The sequence below is a fragment of the Schistocerca piceifrons genome, chromosome 5 (assembly GCF_021461385.2).
Source record: "Schistocerca piceifrons isolate TAMUIC-IGC-003096 chromosome 5, iqSchPice1.1, whole genome shotgun sequence".
Lineage (NCBI taxonomy): Eukaryota > Metazoa > Arthropoda > Insecta > Orthoptera > Acrididae > Schistocerca > Schistocerca piceifrons.
In genome coordinates, this window is record NC_060142.1 from 244,101,591 (window position 1) to 244,119,077 (window position 17,487).

Here is a 17,487-nt window from a genome sequence, read left to right on the forward strand (position 1 = left end):
GGTACCCAACAGCTTTCCTTAGAAATCTTGACAACTCAGCTTTACATATTTTTTCGAAGTCTATTCCAAATGACCGTTCAGATTTTCAACTATTGCGCAGTTACTAAAATTGGCAAGAAAAGAGGTCATAAATGACAAGCAGACAATAGTGATTTGCTCCGGATTTTATTCGTCGCCAACACAGCGACCCGAGCCAATGTTTCTAACTGCACCCTAACCGGTGATCGGCAGAACAACAAATACATAAAATAAGTCCTTAACCGCCCAAGCAAAGTCATGTGCAAGGAGCATGAAAAATCAAAATTTCCTTGATCAGTAGCACTCCACGTGGGAATTCTACAATAGCAGTAACCCAGGTTAACGTGTTCAACTTCACCCAAGCACCAAAGACAGAAAGACGTATACAAAAATAGTTTCTTATCAACCATGCGCCAAGGGATAAACAACTAGAAGTAGTCAGTAGCAGGCACAAGAAAAGACCACAACAGCTCCATAACTTAACTAGAAAGCTCAATTAGAATAATAATCTCACCAGTTAAAACAATTGTGGACAATTTCTGTCCATCAAGGCAGCTTCGGCACAAGTGACAGGTATCGTAAAGGTTTCACTTTTATTTTCAATTCAATGCAAAGTTCCTTTTCCCATGCGTATAGAAACAGAGGTACTGCGTAACACTAGCGGCAAGAAAGTCCTACAAGTTCAGAACACTTGAACTACGGCAACAGACAAGTTCGTCAATACACATCGATTTCACAAAAACCTCAGCGCCTAGGACAAAATGTTCACAGTTAGAAAATTAGTACCCAAACCAGAACGCTTACAGCAGACACAGTACTACATCTCAAGCGAGCTGAACACAGTCTGCAACAACTGATACTTTTCACTCCAACTACCCTCAACGTCATTTTGCCCTAGCCTCCGTACCGACCATTTGCCATAGCATGTCCACAAAGCGGGCCGTCACAGCCAATGTCCGCATTCATCCTCCGTCCGCTTCACGTCAGTGTGCAGTGACCGTTAATTCCTTCCTGGACGACCAAAGGAATTCCAGTCAGCTCCTCCTTGCCGAGCGCCGGACTGCCTCGCGTCATCCACTGCAGTGCCCTCTTTCGCCGCTGCTCTCCGGCAGGGTGCTTCTCAGCTGCCGGCGCTCGGTGTGACGCCATGACGTCACAACAATGAAACGTGTAAAATCACACATATAGTGTGGAATTACTTACAAAAATTCCATAACAGAACGTTCCCTCGTGGTGCGCGATCTGGAACACAAACTGGAAAACCATGTAATGCCGTGAGTGCTGAAGCCGCACACAATCTATTCTCAAGCGCAGTGCGAAACAGACATGAGGTTCGTGAATTGCTTAAAGGGTAAAAGCAGGATGTAACAGCAGAAAGGAGACGAAATCATCACAAGATTAAAAGAGAAGAAGAACTCTTCATTTAAAAACAAGCAATAAAAATATTACATTATATGGATACCTTAATCAGCTCTGATAACGTCATAACTAACTAAAATATTTTTGTAATATAGATACGTTCGTTCATTAACTGTATCGAACGGGTGGGAATGAAAACTACTTAAAATTTCAATTTCTCCCAGAACATTCAGTATACGACCTTTCTCTGGCGTGCTTGTTATTAGGTTACAGGTGCTGAGAACCGTGCTACACTGGTGACTGGCTTTTATGAACTATTGGACTACGTAAGCTCCCTTGCGATGCAATGTTACCCGTAAAGGAGATTATGGGTTTAAAGTTTCACTTGATGAATAACGACTTTATATCATCACGTGAATGGGGAGACAGGCCCACTGCATAGCCGGACGCCATAAGCAGAAGGGTTACACATGTTCAAAGCAATTCATTGCCTTTTGGAACTAATATGTTTACTGCATAAGATCAAAACATTAGATAAACGGGACCATTTCTTTTCGTTCCCGTACACTTTTTTATGAAAGTATGTCTGTCTATTCAATTCACAAGTCAAATATCGTATCCAATTAGTTCGTGCCTCATTAAAATTGTAAATTCAGTACATCTTGAAAGTATCAGGGCTAATTATCGTTATCTTGGGTGTGATGGGCTATCATTCGCTAACGAGTATGATTCTCCTTCGAACCTCAGTTTCTATGGGATTTTAAGTGACTATAGAGGCCAGTCGTGGAGCTGAAGATTTTTTCACATTCAAAAAATAGTTCAAATGGCTCTGAGCACTATGGGACTTAACTTCTGAGGTCATCAGTCCCCTAGAACTTAGAACTACTTAAACTAAGGACATCACACACATCCGTGCCCTAGGAAGGATTCGAACCTGCGACCGTAGTGGTCTCGCGGTTCCAGGCTGTAGCGTTTTCCACATTGTGGGCACACATTTTTTCTGGTGGGCACTGGCTATGTTGTGTTGCTTATCTCCAGGAGCTGAGGTTGTTTCCTAGCATTGCGCTTGGCAGTTTCTGTTTTCCACCTCAGCTGCTGGAAGTGCTAAATAATTCATTCGTAAACGTTATGACGCCATAATGGACGATTAAGTAGAGTAGTTTCACAGCTACCACTTTCAGTTTGACATCTTTTCCTGTTGTCCTTTAGTGAATCTTTGTTTCGTTTTTATGGTGTTCCTAGTTTCCTTTAAACATTTTTTAGCTGGCAATACATAATTTGTGGTGGTAGACGGAATTCAGGGGTACGAAAGATGTGGCCTTTCTAACAAAGTTGATGATTGTTGATCATGGCTTCAGTGCTAGTAGAGGTTTGCTTTTACCAGACACTGATGTTAATGCGCCGATTTCGTCGTTTCACCCTTTAGGATACTTCACAGACGACGCTGATGGTATTATTCCGGACATCGTGTGAACCTTCTGTAAGCAGCCCATGCTTGGCACCGCTTGGAAGAGGTGGTATAGCAGTAGCTTGGCATACATAGAAGTTGGCCTTAATGCTGGTGTCATTATTATCAAAGACCCCTCACCCAAACAGTATCAAAAGCCGTACGGGCACATTTGGGGTCATGTTGAGTTTTAGCACCAATATTTGCATTTGCTGAAACATAGCTACCAAGTGTTCTGTTCTGCTGGGCGTATGGCGATAGAGTAAAGTGCAGGTTGATGTAGGATCTGCTTCTTCTGTATGTTAAGATTTAGTCCGATGCTCACATACGCTTCATCAAATGGATTGGCAACAACATTACTATTAGCGCTCTGAAGTTCAATGATCGTTGCAGTGAATAGTAATCTGTTGAGATTGAACAGACCACTATGATTCCTACATATCATTCCTATGCTCTTTGACAGTTTCTCATTGACAAGACGAAGTGTAGCTCCAACAGATATTGTAAACAAAGAGGAAGCTATCATTCAACCTTTCGTTACCTACTCTGACGTCGAAATTCTCTCCAAGGCTATTGTTGACAAGAACCGTGACACTACGGGAGTAGTCTACACTTTTCTAAACACGCATGCAGCTTTCGCTCTGCAAGTAAATGCAGCACCCCTCAACGTCTTCGAACGTGTACAACTTGTCCACTCCCGGAAAAACATACAACACCCTCCAAGACAAGGTCATGCTATCGAAAAGTGATATGATAGGTAGTTCATCATTGTAGGAGTATATTACAAAAAATCTGTTGAAGTGAAACACCCATGTCACAGCAAAGAATGCCGAAACAGTCGCATCAATACAAAGTGCATTCCGCCCTGCCGGTAACGCAGACAAATTATGATAGAAATGCTGAATGGCATCCAGCGAAAGAATGATTATCCCGACAACCTAGCGCCATTTGTTGCAATGCAGTACTAATTCGTGCTGCCCCTGGAGTACGAGTAAGTTCCCATTTTTGCCCACCCGGTTAGCCATGCGGTCTAACTCACGGCTTTCCGGATTGGAAAGGAGAGCATGGTCTCCGACACGAATCCTCCCGGCGGATTAGTGTCGAGGTCCGGTGAGCCGGCCAGTCTGGTTTTTAGGCGGTTTTCCATCTGCCTCGGCGAATGCGGGCTGGTTCCCCTTATTCCGCCTTAGCTACAGTATGCCGGCGATTGCTGCGCAAATAAGTTCTCCACGTACACGTACACAACCATTACTCTACCACGCAAACATAGGGGCTACACTCGTCTGGTGTGAGACGTTCCCTGTGGAGGTCCACCGGGGACCAAACCGTAAAATAAGCTTGAAAGAGTGGTTCGGTGTGGGGCGGCGGAGGGATGAAATGGACTGCGGTGTCGTAGTGGGTTTGTGGACCACTGCGCCTGCTGCGCGGACGGAGCCTCTCCGTCGTTTCTAGGTCCCTTGTTAACATACAATACAAGTTCCCGATTAATCATGTTCCACACGTGTTCAATTGGCCACAGATCTAATGATTTTGCCGGCCAGGGCAGCTGCTGTACAGCACGAAGAGCTTGTTACGTTGTAGCGGCCGTATATGAAGTGCAATGTTCTTCTGAAAAAAGCACATCATCTCCTTGTCTAAGAAAGTGCAGTAGCGTGGGGATACCAACCTGTGCAATGCAGCGGGCACTGGTTACTTAACCCGCCAGAAACACCGAGTGCTGCCACGAATACAAACTGATGGCTGCCCACCTCGTGAATTCTGGGATTGGACCTCTGTGTCGTGGACGAATGTGCCGTAGAACAGGCAGTTCACCAGATCTGCGCCTTACGTGTGTGCGGCCATCACTTGCACGCAGACAAAACCTGTTCTCATCACTGTAGACAACTGGGCGCCATTCCATTCTTGAGTCGAATGCTTCGCGACGTCAAAATAGCCATGCCTGGCAGTACCCCGATCTCAGTGCCATTCTCGCCAGAGGTATATGTGATCTTAATCTTACCCAGTAGTCGCTAATGACACCACAGGTGCAGTATGTGCCTGGATTTTGTATCGGTGATATTCGGTCGGCCCTGCGTCGATCTTGACGGGTGCCTGTACTACATGGACATCCACAACCTGGTCTAAGGGTTTGGGAATGTTACTCAGACCGCTGCTGAAAGCAGGAATACACCCCAGATACACTGTGACCAACATGTGCAGCATTCCGCACAAATGTCCATCCAGCTTCCCATAGGCGTAGAATGTGAAGTTGTTCACCAGGAGTACGTACTCGTCAGTGGAGCATGGCTGTACCCAAGGGGAATGTTGGAAGCCCAGCTCATCCCTAACTAAGCACATTTACCGCAAGCAGAGTCGAAACAGAGGGTGGATACACAGGCCTTCCGAGCTCCGTCTGTACGCCAATGACCATAACAAATGAATTATAACGCATGTATCATACACAGTCATTCAGGGTACTCATTTTCTTTGCAGTGGTGTACTAGAATAGTACCGTTGAATGAAACAACAAATCACGGTCTTAGTAAGTCGAATGCAGTTGCTATTCGTTGAGCAATCTCAGGCTCACTGTGAGAGTATTACACTCAGTCGACAGTACGGCCCTCTCAATATCCTGCCTTTACTTCCGCAAATCAGTGACCTACACTACTGTCTCGTGTTGACGCCACGCCTTCAGCAGTGCTATTTCATTTGCTTTCCACTAACGAGTCAGTAAACTGTCGTGTATGATCTTGACAGTGGGCTCGCCTGCACATGATACAGCGAAGTTGTTTCAAGACGTTAATAAGACGGCACGTTGTTGTGGCAGGCGTACAGCTTTTTGTGGACCTCCTGCACTTGGACGCGACTGAAAGACGACGCCTGGGCGTGAGGTTTCTGGGACGCGGAGCCGGCAGCTGCCGGAGCACGTCCCGCCGCGGCGCCCGTGGCTTGGGTTGCCGCCTCGGCGCGCCAGCTGCACAAACAGCGCCCGACACTCCCTCGGCCGAGCCTCTGCACTGGGAAGCCATATGGCATACGCTCTGCAGTCGACGCCGCCTTCTGCCCACGCGGTGATCTCACAGGGTGGGAGGCGCAGGTTCATCAGAATCAGCGTCGCATTTAAATAAACGCCAGGTAGCCTAGACAGGCGGTTTCGTGCTGTATTGCAGTTGTTACCAACCTGAGGATTAAGCAGTGTTTTGAGGGATAAACACCGGCAGGACTCGATTATCATTCAGTACGACAAAAAAGAGAATTAATTCCTACGACTTCCATTTCATCGCACTCTGACAGTTATTAGAACATCATCATCACAGGTGCGTAGCCAGCATTCTGTCGAAAGTGGAAGGGGATGGTCTGATTTGTTAAAGAGAATCTTACAAAGGCTATTTATTTCATTAATTCTGAAAATTTCCATATGGAGTAATAAACCAATTTAAATTAATCTGAGTTTTCACCAAGACAAGATATAATCTCCTTAGCCGGCCGTTGTGACCGAGCGGTTCTAGGCGCTTCAGTCTGGAACCACGCGGCTGCTACGGTCGCAGGTTCAAATCCTGCCTCGGCATGGATGTGTGTGATGTCCTTAGGTTAGTTAGGTTTACGTAGTTTTAAGTCTGGGGGACTGATGACCTCAGATGTTAAGTCCCATAGTGCTTAGAGCCATCTGAACCATTTTAATCTCCTTACTTAGGAGTGCTGTATGTTCGCAAATCACTAAGAAGCCTGATGGTCCAATCTCCTTTGACCATCCAAGGTCATTTTACACTCTTCTTCTTTCAGTCTGGATTTGAGCTTAGGAAGTGATCAGGAAGGCACGAGCGCAAAATTTTTGGGACACCATGATTATTACCGTAAGGACTTTTGGAATACAGAGATCCCTGTTAGACAGAGAAGCTAGAATAATATTTGGAGGCGAAAATACAAAGGATCTGGAACTATTCAACCTTCCACTTTCTGTAATTTCCTCATTTAAATATGGATCTGCCACTACTTTCAAGAAACATCATTTTCAGCATAAAAAAATATTCCAGCAGACGAATGCACGAGCTTAAAAAAGGAGCATTTCGATCGTTATTTATTTAACGTATAGCTTTTCGTGCAGGAAGTCTCCCAAGAGATGGTTGGCTCGCCTTCGATGTAGCTCTTTTCATTTTAGCAGAGGCGCTGCATCTTTAAGGGAATTGTAATCTTTCAGGAAAGGAATTGGTTGTGGCTTATAATAAGGGATCAATCTCGGCACTTCCAAATTGAAAATGTGAAACCAATCATAATCATTTTCAATGTTGCGGCGGATGGATTGAAACCATCTTGCCTCCTGAATCCAAGGAATGTTAGCTCAGCAGTTCAGAACGAAGAGGCACCCGAAATCGTTGGAGAATCTAGAAAAATTGGTTGTTTGACACTGTTTTAAAAATAAAACAGTGTCCATCACAACGAAAAACCTAATTCTGAAATTGCACGTTTCCTTTAATTGTACATGTTTGGTCATATGATAGCACAAGAATGCATGCATATATCATGTTTAAATGTGTATGGAATTGCTGGATTCAGTTATTATAATGTTACAGAAGCGTAAATATATTTTGAACGAAAGGAGGAGTGAGGGATAAAGGTTTCTCTAGATTCGGATGAATTCAAGCAGCCTGCTGAAATAATCCTTTAGAAAGGAACGAACTATAGAGTGTGCGGCCATCCTTCCCGTCTCCACAAACCCCTCCCCATCGTTCCGTATCAGAACTTTTTTTCATAACTGAGTACCGTCGAGCCGGCCGGTGTGGCCAAGCGGTCAAAGGCGCTACAGTCTGGAACCGCGCGACCGCTACGGCGCAGGTTCGAATTCTGCCTCGGGCATGGATGTGTGTGATGTCCTTAGGTTAGTTAGGTTTAAGTAGTTCTAAGTTCTAGGGGACTGATGACCTTAGAAGTTATGTCCCATAGTGCTCAGAGCCATTTGAACCATTTGAGTACCGTCGATGACCCGACTGGGCGATATTTTGCCATTTCGGCTACTAATGATAGAGCATTGAGCAAAGTGTTTAAAGAGATGCAACCATCGCCATTTCGGCGATATTTTTGTTGATCAGTGCGATGTTTGGGCGACACAGCAAAATTCAAGTCTATTTTTAGGCACTGAATTTAATTTAACGTTATTTGTCATGATATTTATCGCTTCGCTGCCTTGTGAAATACAGAAATATTGCAACCCCAAAGTTTTGCCATCTCCAAAACCGACTCCAGTCCTAACATTAAACTACAGTAAGCAGGTAATCGGACTGTTATAGTGGTGCGTACATATTTTTAATTTAACATAACGCTAGCCGACGAATCAAAATCAGTTTTGTTACAAACTTATTCCCCTTTAGAAACTATCACAACTGGTCACGAAAACAATAAACGGTAGCCCTTATATTAAATTCAGCTGCAGGCAAACTTAAAATCAGACATTAATGAAAACAAGGTCAAAAATTGGTCTTGGGTAAAATAGGGATGGACGATAGATGTTAGTACTATGGATGTATACATAGTTTAAATCTACTGGTGTATAAATAGTTTAAATCTATCGGTGACTTTTCTGACTATCGGTAGTGCGTATCCCTTTCTCGTCGTATGACTTAAAATCAAAACTTTTTCAATTTCACTACACGGCGACTAGGCCGTGTGCAATTTTATTTAGGTGACAGGTGGGTCCGGACCCTGTGGACCTCCCCTCTGGCTTGCCTTGGCAGCCACTATACTTCCTGGCAACAAAATGACTATTCAAGTTGGTTTTTAGGATCTGTATGACTCGAGACACGTATGCCGTGTGGTCATGCCCTGCAGTGTTTTTAAAAGACCGCCACCTGCCATGTACGGCACTACTGTCGAAGTGACGTTCCCTCGCCATCGTTTTTGCGAAGTGAGGCGCGCAGCGGCCAGGAACCGAGGTAGTGCTGAACTAACTAGCAGTTTGGGCAGCCTTTCTGGGTTCTGGTAATAGCTTTTTCTCGTTATATCACCGAAGCGTGAATTCATATATTCAGAAGTTGTTCTGATAGTCTTTCCATCGTACCATTATTGGCAGTATAGTGAAGTTGCATACTCTTTACTGTTCGTCCGTGTAGCTGAAGTGATTCAAGTATTTTGCCCTGTTGTTTGACTGTAATTGCTCGTTAGTCAAATGTTGAAACATCGAATTGAATTGGTAGTGAGAATTGTTTCTTGTATAGGGACCTGCAACCTAACTTCTCCGTGATTTACCGTGAATGTAGTGTGTGTTTATGTTTGTTTATGTTCCTAAAATATTACGTATCATGTGTTTTGAAATACGTTGGCTCCACTGGGAATGGTTCAGCAAAGAACGAGTAGTTAGTGATTAGGAATACGTGATGTGTTTGTTTGGTGTGCGAACCGCGCGTAGGAGTAGTTATTAGTTTTAGTGACGGTCTTGCGTTTTACACTAGTGAGTGTAAGTGTTGTCGGCACGGTCTGGGATCATGTCCAGTGCAATCGTTTATATCATTTGGCGAGCTTTACAGAGTGATGGGATGTTTAGGTTTGCCATCCGTGCGGAACGTTTGGAAGTTTAGTCCTCAGCTGTATATTGGAATCTGGTTTGCGAATTCCGTTTTAAATCCTGCGCTTAATTTCCTTATTTGTGACTGAAGCATCGTAGTGAGTTCGGTCATCAGCAACGAAATCGGCACTTGGTTAGATACAGTGCAGTATGCGCCTTAAAGTGGAAGAGTTTCTGAGTTGTTTCTGTAGGCTAGCATCGGTCATCTTCTATTAGTGCCAGGTTAGAATTTGTTTCCTGCGGTACCGATAAGCTGTTATCAGCGTGGGTTTGTAGTGAGTTGATCTATCATGTGTCATGTGTTAGGGAATTGGTTGAAGCTGCTATTGTCAAATGTTCAAAACCTTCAGAACACAACTAGTAGGAAGAACCAGAAGTGACTTAAAATAGTAACAGACATAAAAATATTAGAAATAAAGTCGTCAAAATGGAAGTATGGACTGGAGCCTTTTTCCACATGTGGGACACCTTACATAAATGGAGCTCAACGGTCAGGAAGAGGCGATGTTGCAAAAATGTTTAAAGCTCAACTTAACTCCAGGGTTGAAAACAAAAAGAGACGATTTCCGAAGTAGGGTTAGCGAAGAAAATCGGTAAATAGATAAGGTCAAATAATGCTGATTAAGGATCCAAACACAAAATTGTTTATACATGTAAGTAATGAAATGCTGCAATAAAAACGCAAAACTGGACACAAATGATGCTATAGTTTCAAAGGCGTACAAAGGAACTACCTTGGTTCATATGCATGGACGATTACGTAAACAATATATTTTTAATGGAAATAATATTTTTGAAATAAGAAAAGTCCCCGAAATTTCGATTTCAAATGAGACGTACTACCAACAACCAGAATTCCTTAGCAGCAGCAATGAAAAAGACAGACTATAAATCATAAACCCACAATTGCCAACCTTGAATGTATAGTTAATACAAAGTAAAGAGAACATGCCGATGTGCCCAGTCGTGAAAATTATAGGGAGACATTCTGTTAAGCTGTGTAAGAAACTGAATGCAACTCTCAAAGAATCGTATGCTTATGACCAAGTACACATTATAAGAAATAGCTATGAATTTGTGGCTTCATTAGGGAATATTAAGATATCTGAAAGTGCTACTCTAGCCTCAGCGGACATAGAAAAACCTGCGTATGAGTTTTATAACTATTCTGATGTTCAGTTACTTTGTATTTAATACGAATATGTCCATCAAGAAGGTGGGTTGCCCATGAAAAACCTGCTTGCTGAAACTATTGCTGACATTTTAATTACAGAAAAGCAGTGTAAATTTTTTTAAAAATGTTACCTAAAACAAGATTTATGTAAAGTGAAGGTACGTCGATGAGACAGTTTGTTGTTTAGATATGAGCATGAAGAAATGTAATATATGGAGGCGACTTTTAACAGTGTGCATCATCAACTAAATTTTACAGAAGAATATGAAGGAGGGAGATCTAAAAACTTATTGCTTTAAATATAAAGAATTAAAACTCATTAAATTCACGTAAAGAATTTACACAGTAAACATGAAAAACGTTATAGAGAAAACAGCAGTGATCTGTACATAATTTTTTAATTATCAATAGTTTCCATAGCTTCTTGTAGGCCACCAATTTTATAGACCCTAAAAGCATTAGCCGTCGCAGTTTGCTTTAAAATGTTGACCTCCTCACTTTTCTTATGATTAATAAATGGAAATTTCAGAATTATGTGGAACATATCTCAGAAGAAGACCATTTCTTCTTTTCGTGAATGGTTTGAAATAGCACTTATAATTTAGTACATTGTGGTTTTCTTTAAATCCAGCAAGTATGTCTACTAAAAAAGGAAACCCTGCGATGAGTCCCTGAAAACCACGCTATAGTCGACCGACCGCCTTATCATTCTCAGCATTCATCATCGGATGCAGTATGGAGGCGCATTGGGTCAGTACACCGCGCCCCCAGCCAATGTCGACGTTTCGCACTTGGAGCCACCACCTGTCAAAAAGGTACCTCTTCAACTGGCATCACGAGGCCGAGTGCATCCCGGTCCAGTCATCCCACCAACGAAATAATTCCTGGCAGTACAGGAAATCGACCCGGGCCTCCCGCATGAGAAGTCCATCGTATTGACCACTCGGCTGCGAAAGCGGGCAGTATGTTTACTGTTCTTGATTTAAAAAAAGTTATCACATAAAATATTTTTGAAAATGGTAACCAACTCAATCAGTTATGTTCATTTTCAGACCAGTCCTTGAAATACAGATTATGTTACAGCTCTGAGTACAGAGGGAAAATTTAGTTAGAAATTAATCTGTATAAAGAGAAACAAAATTAATGGAAACGTGTATGCCCTCAGGTGATAAGAGCGGTAGCGGCGAGTGGAGCACGAACTCTACCTGTATGGGCAAAGGCACAAGAATCCACAGCTGAACAGCGTGAATAGGCCACGCATTAAGTAGGAGAAGCTCCGCCCAACGCACGCTGCATGAGATCAGTAGGAGTCAAAGAGGCGAAACATAGGGTAAAAGCATGTCAAAAACATTAAATTTATAAATCTAAGAAAAAAACAGAAATGTTAAATTAAATTACATCGGCATTAACTACTATGAGCAGTAATTAATAAAAAAGACAAAAAGTAAATACAGAATCCAATAACAATCGCAGGCAGAAAACTACAAAACAAATTGCAGGATGAAGAACGCTCGAAAGTTAATTCAAGGTGACACGCATCGGTTATCATGGAAAGGACATCAAGAGTATCAATATGGGACGTCCGCAGTAAGCAGACGATAAACCAAAATGTAGCGGTGACAGGTGGACGCTTTCGCTCGCCACGCAGACCAAGTTTCGATGAACCACTGATTTATCGAAAAGCGGACGCCGTCGGTCGCCGTGGAGAAATATACATCCGATGAGCTGCCAGGAAAGAAAAAGTCTTGGTCCTGGACGTATCAATAATAATGCAGACATCGAACAAAATTTTTATATTAAGCGTAGTTTCGAGCTTGCTCAACAATTTACAACATATAGATATTTCAACCTGCTTTAACTACGATCGAAAATGCTACTGCTTGAAGGTTTAGCAATGTATGACACTGACGTCAGTCTGCCTCACAAATGGAAAACTTGCTTTATCCTTAGGGGAATGAAGAAAAATATGCGAAGACCGGAGGAAATGCACGCTTGAATATAAATGCAGGTACTAGCCAAACCTGCTGCGAACGCAAGGTGTGCAATATCCGCAACGCGTTACAAGTTCGATTTGTGGCCAGAAAAATGTTCTGTGCAGTTGTGAGTATATTATGTCGGCGATACGTGAATTCGAAAATTGGTGCTCTTGTAGTGAGTACTTCTGTGACCAGGGTAGCTGAAGTGTTTGGAGTTCCAAGGGGCACCATGCCGGAGGTTTACACTGCATGCGAGGAAAGCGGAGAAACATCATCTGCTAAGTCACACGGAAATGAAAAGTTTGAAGTGACCGTGATAAGGTTGTTGAAGGGGGTTGTGACGAAAAATGAGAGGACGACAGCTGCAAAAATCACGCAGAACTGAATGTCGTATTCACGAAATCTCTCATATCCAAAACAACACAGAAGCACCTTCATAAACAAGGAACAGCAGGACGAGCTGGAATTCGAAAACAAATAATCAGTGATAGAAACGCCCCTAACAGATAAACGTCGCTTGCAACGGTGAAGTTGTACTGCGGCCCATGATCACCCAGTTTGCGTCGTCGAGGACTGTTTTCGTGAACAAGTGGATAGATTGATGCATCTCTCCTGGCCATAACAGGTATCAGAACTCAGTTTTATTCAGATTTCCTGTATTACTTTGGAGGAAAGGGCGAGTGATCACTATCTACCTCCATTGTCGTTACCGAAACTTGGCACTATTTTGCAGGATGGGTGGTTCAAATGGCTCTGAGCACTATGGGACTTAACATCTGAGGTCATCAGTCCCCTGGAACTTAGAACTACTTAAACCTGACTAACCTAAGGACATCACACACATCCATGCCAGAGGCAGGATTCGAACCTGCGACCGTAACGGTCGCGCGGTTCCGGACTGAAGCGCCTAGAACCACTCGGCCACCGCGGATGGATGGTATAAGAGTCCCTTGAAAACCATAAAGGACCTGTATTTATCCACTTCGCGGTGACTGGAAGCTGTTTTGTATTGCAACAGTTTTCCTACACCCTATTAGGAAGGATAATATGTTGTACTTTTGCCAATCTCTTGGAACACAATCATTGCCGTGAAGGGGGCGTGGCACGGTTGCCGCGAGTGGCATTGAGCTCGTTTGCCGGGGGAGGCAGTGACTGAAGCAGCACGGACAGCGCAAGTGTGCGGGGCAAGGGGCGGACTGTTTGTTCTACCACCCGCCGATTTGCACCGGGAACTGGAGTGGACACATCATTCCTTTGGCGACCAGATTTGGAGGCGGGAGGTGGGTCGTCGTTATCTACGCGTTTCCTGCCGGCTCCAAGCTTATCTCTGTGTCACCGCACAGTAGCTTTGGATGTTCTGTGATGTACTTTTACGATAGTAAGTTTCCTCGGGGAAGAGAGAACGCGGCATTCGTGAAGCCTTACCTCACTCCCCACTGTTAGCATGATAATTGTGACCGGTTCCTGCGAGTATTTGTGCCTTGCTGCTTTCAAATCAGATTCGATTCAGCCTCGTGTTGTTGTTGTTGTTGTTTTTTTATGTTCCGGTTTCTAGCAGGAGCGTGTCGCTCGTATGAAGACATAATAGCTTCAATTTTATAATTGTCACAGAGCTGTGATTTGACTTTGCGTTTTATATCACTGGGTTTTGGACTGCTTGAGGTTACGTAATTTTTTGCGATGTTCAATGTGTAATTATTCGTGACGTTCGATTTTTTTTTCCTGGTACGTTGCGCACTAAATCGCCAAGTCGCTACACTTAAATATTTCGAGCGCGTAAGCTTATGCGTCTTACCGAGGCAAATCTTGTTGCGTGTATTTTGGAGGGATATATCCACAAGCGAAGCGTGTGTTTAACGCAGGTGAGATACATCAGCCAACCGCTCGCGTCTTCCTTTCACGCATGGTTTTCGTCCCGCGCGACGGTTAAGCATGATCCGTATCCACCTCGTGGCATTACTTCAGGTTGAATCTCGGCTGGCCGCTGAACTTCTTTACGAGGAATTGTAAGTAGGAAGTTGGCCAGTTACCTTGTCATGTGTTAATGACTTATTACAACTGTTTTGTCTACGCTGTTAGCGTGTAATCTGGTAACTTACGTTTATACTAGTTTTACTTAAAAGTTACTTCTCTGTTCATCAGGCTATCGTTGTATGTTTCTGCCTTGGTGGGTGAACCCACTGACTGATTGGAAGAGGCGGAGTATGGTGAGCAACGTATCGGGCCTGTCCCAAGCAATTTCGGGCCATTCGTTCGGACCATGTTGCCCGGTTTGTGGTAGTTTCATATCAGTGTTTTTTAATTGTTATTTTTCCTTTTAAAGAACTCCTTTTTGGTAAGCCTCAATTAATCGCTGTATTTTAGTCAGACACATTATTCTAAAGATGTTTATTGCGTCTTGTTTTGAAGACTGTTTTCCTATCATGATGCACTTATTATGGTGTTGTTGTGGTCTCCAGTCCAGAGACTGGTTTGATGCAGCTCTCCATCCTACACATAGTAAAGCTGCATGCCCTCGGGAAAAATTACGGCTGTAGTTTCCCCTTGCTTTCAGCCGTTCGCAGTACCAGCAGAGCAAGGCCGTTTTGGTTATTGTTACAAGGCCAGATCAGTCGATCATCCAGACTGTTGCCCCTGCAACTACTGAAAAGGCTGCTGCCCCTCTTCAGGAACCACACGTTTGTTTGGCCTCTCAACAGATACCCCTCCGTTGTGGTTGCACCTACGGTGCGGCTATCTGTGTCGTTGAGGCACGCAAGCGTCCCCACCAACGGCAAGGGCCATGGTTCAGTGGCGGCAGGGGGGGGGGGGAGGGGTACTTGTTATAACGCACTGTTATTTGAGTTTTGTACTTAAATTCTTTTGTTGATAATAAGCAATTGTTTTTAAATTGTTTTATGTAATATATCAAGGTCCTATTGATCCACTTAGTAAAATTACTTTTCCTGAGGTGTGTTAATAACAATCTTAATACGAGTGATGTTCAGTCCTTACTTTGGCCAGTCCTTCCACTCTCACGCAACCTTATACAAGTAGTTCTTACTAGTTACAAATCAAGGCAGATTCTTCACGTGTCGACGTGTTGGCATGAACGCTTATGCAAAGCCAGTTAAGTTCCACTTAAAATTATAAGAAGTATGAATATGATTCTAAGTAACACACTGGTCTGCGTCAAATTGTAATACCAATTTATTTTGATGTCTGCAAAATGTCATTCGCAAGTTCACTCTTCAAGAAATTGGAGAGAAATGAAGCAACGATAGATTCCCTATTTAATGGAGTGAAGTGTCCTGGTGTCAGATACCTGATACGATAGTTTTGATAAAAGTTACTATTTTCATCAAAATGGTGACAATCGTTGGAATGCAAAAAAAATTTTACGACTCCTTCTTCTTACAAGAATAGCCTTGACACTTAAAACGGCCATCCTGGCGTCTGTTGGCGTCAAAGCAGGATGAACAACCTTTGAATGTCTCAGCAAGAAGATCAGGTCCACTGCCCCTCTCGGCAGTTGGTGGGAGACCTGTCTTTTGACGACGGAAGCCTACTGAGGGGCGGCTAATCCAAAATCATATATCATTGGGGTACGGAAATCTCAGACCTACTTTTCTCTTAGAAAAACAGCGATCGCAGTTAGATGGTGTGATCGAAAGACGCAAATGAATATCGTATTCGATTGCTGGAACTGGCAATGTATAGTCACTTTACAGTTTTGCTGTTCATTACTTTGGACAAAGGCGAGTAATGACATCCGTCCTATTCGGTGAGAGCAGCTGCTGTGTGCAGTGGCGTTGTTGACATGTCATTGCAAACCCTGGCTCCCGTTGTTGACTCGATCTCTCTTCCATGTGTGCACCTCTCTCTCTCTGATTTATCTCGAACACATTCACCCAGAGTATCATCAAAGAGAAAGTAGAATTTTCCTTTAAGTGTAATGGCACTTGGTTACCGCCTGCTGTTTAACATCTTATCCATGGTTTGTATGTGGTTTCCTGCAGTGATTGGTTTATTTACTCTCTGAAAAACCCACTACTGCCCAGGTATTCTTTTTGCCAATTTCCTGTGTGAAACTACATTTGTAGTTTAATTTTGGAAAATTTTCGTTTCTATGTATCTCCACGAATACACCTTTGAAATTATGAAGCAAATATACAAAGAAATATGCATAATGTACAAATGTGTAAGTATAGGTAATTCGCATGTCTTCAAAGCGATTTTGTTAATGTATCTATGGCAACGCCTCTTCGTAAGTCTATAGACGGCTATTCTTTTCGCCTACAGCCTTTTGCGCTTCGCAGTGGAAAGCTATCAAAAGCGCCACCAGGTGTCAAGGATAATCTGTGTCGTGACAACCTGTACCTGTTTCATCCTGTAACAGCTCTCCAACACTACCCAACAACAAAACTTTCTTTATCTTCACAACTTTCTCTGACTTCTTACCTCGTAAAAACTTTTTGAAAGTTTGTTGCGTCCTGTCTACTCCTTCATATAGTCTTGGCTCATCAGTTTCCAACTGTGGCAACAGATGATAACATTTTACCACATAACCAATAAAACTGCCTGAGAATGTCCTTCTGCAACTTCTTCTATAACCTGTTCCCACCTCTCTCTGCCCTTGTCCCTTCTTAACCTTCCTAGATCTTGTTTTGCCCTATCTAGTTCACCTGAAGGGCAGCAATCTTCTCCACCTGTTCTATACAATATTCCTATCTCTACAGCAAATACTACAAAACCAATAATCCTTGTTTATTTCCACAATTATCACGCCACTACAGTCACCGATGTATAAGAAACTGCAACAATCTGCACAGCACACCCCGGGAACTAACAAGCCAGTGGAAAGTCATACGTTTCCCATTCATGGCAAAGAAATTTTAACTTTAGTCTAAATTAAATAAGAATAGCTTCTTAGACTGCTCAATTAACATATTAAATTTCCTACGATGTTTAGGCCTGAAGATTCGATTGTAATTCAGAA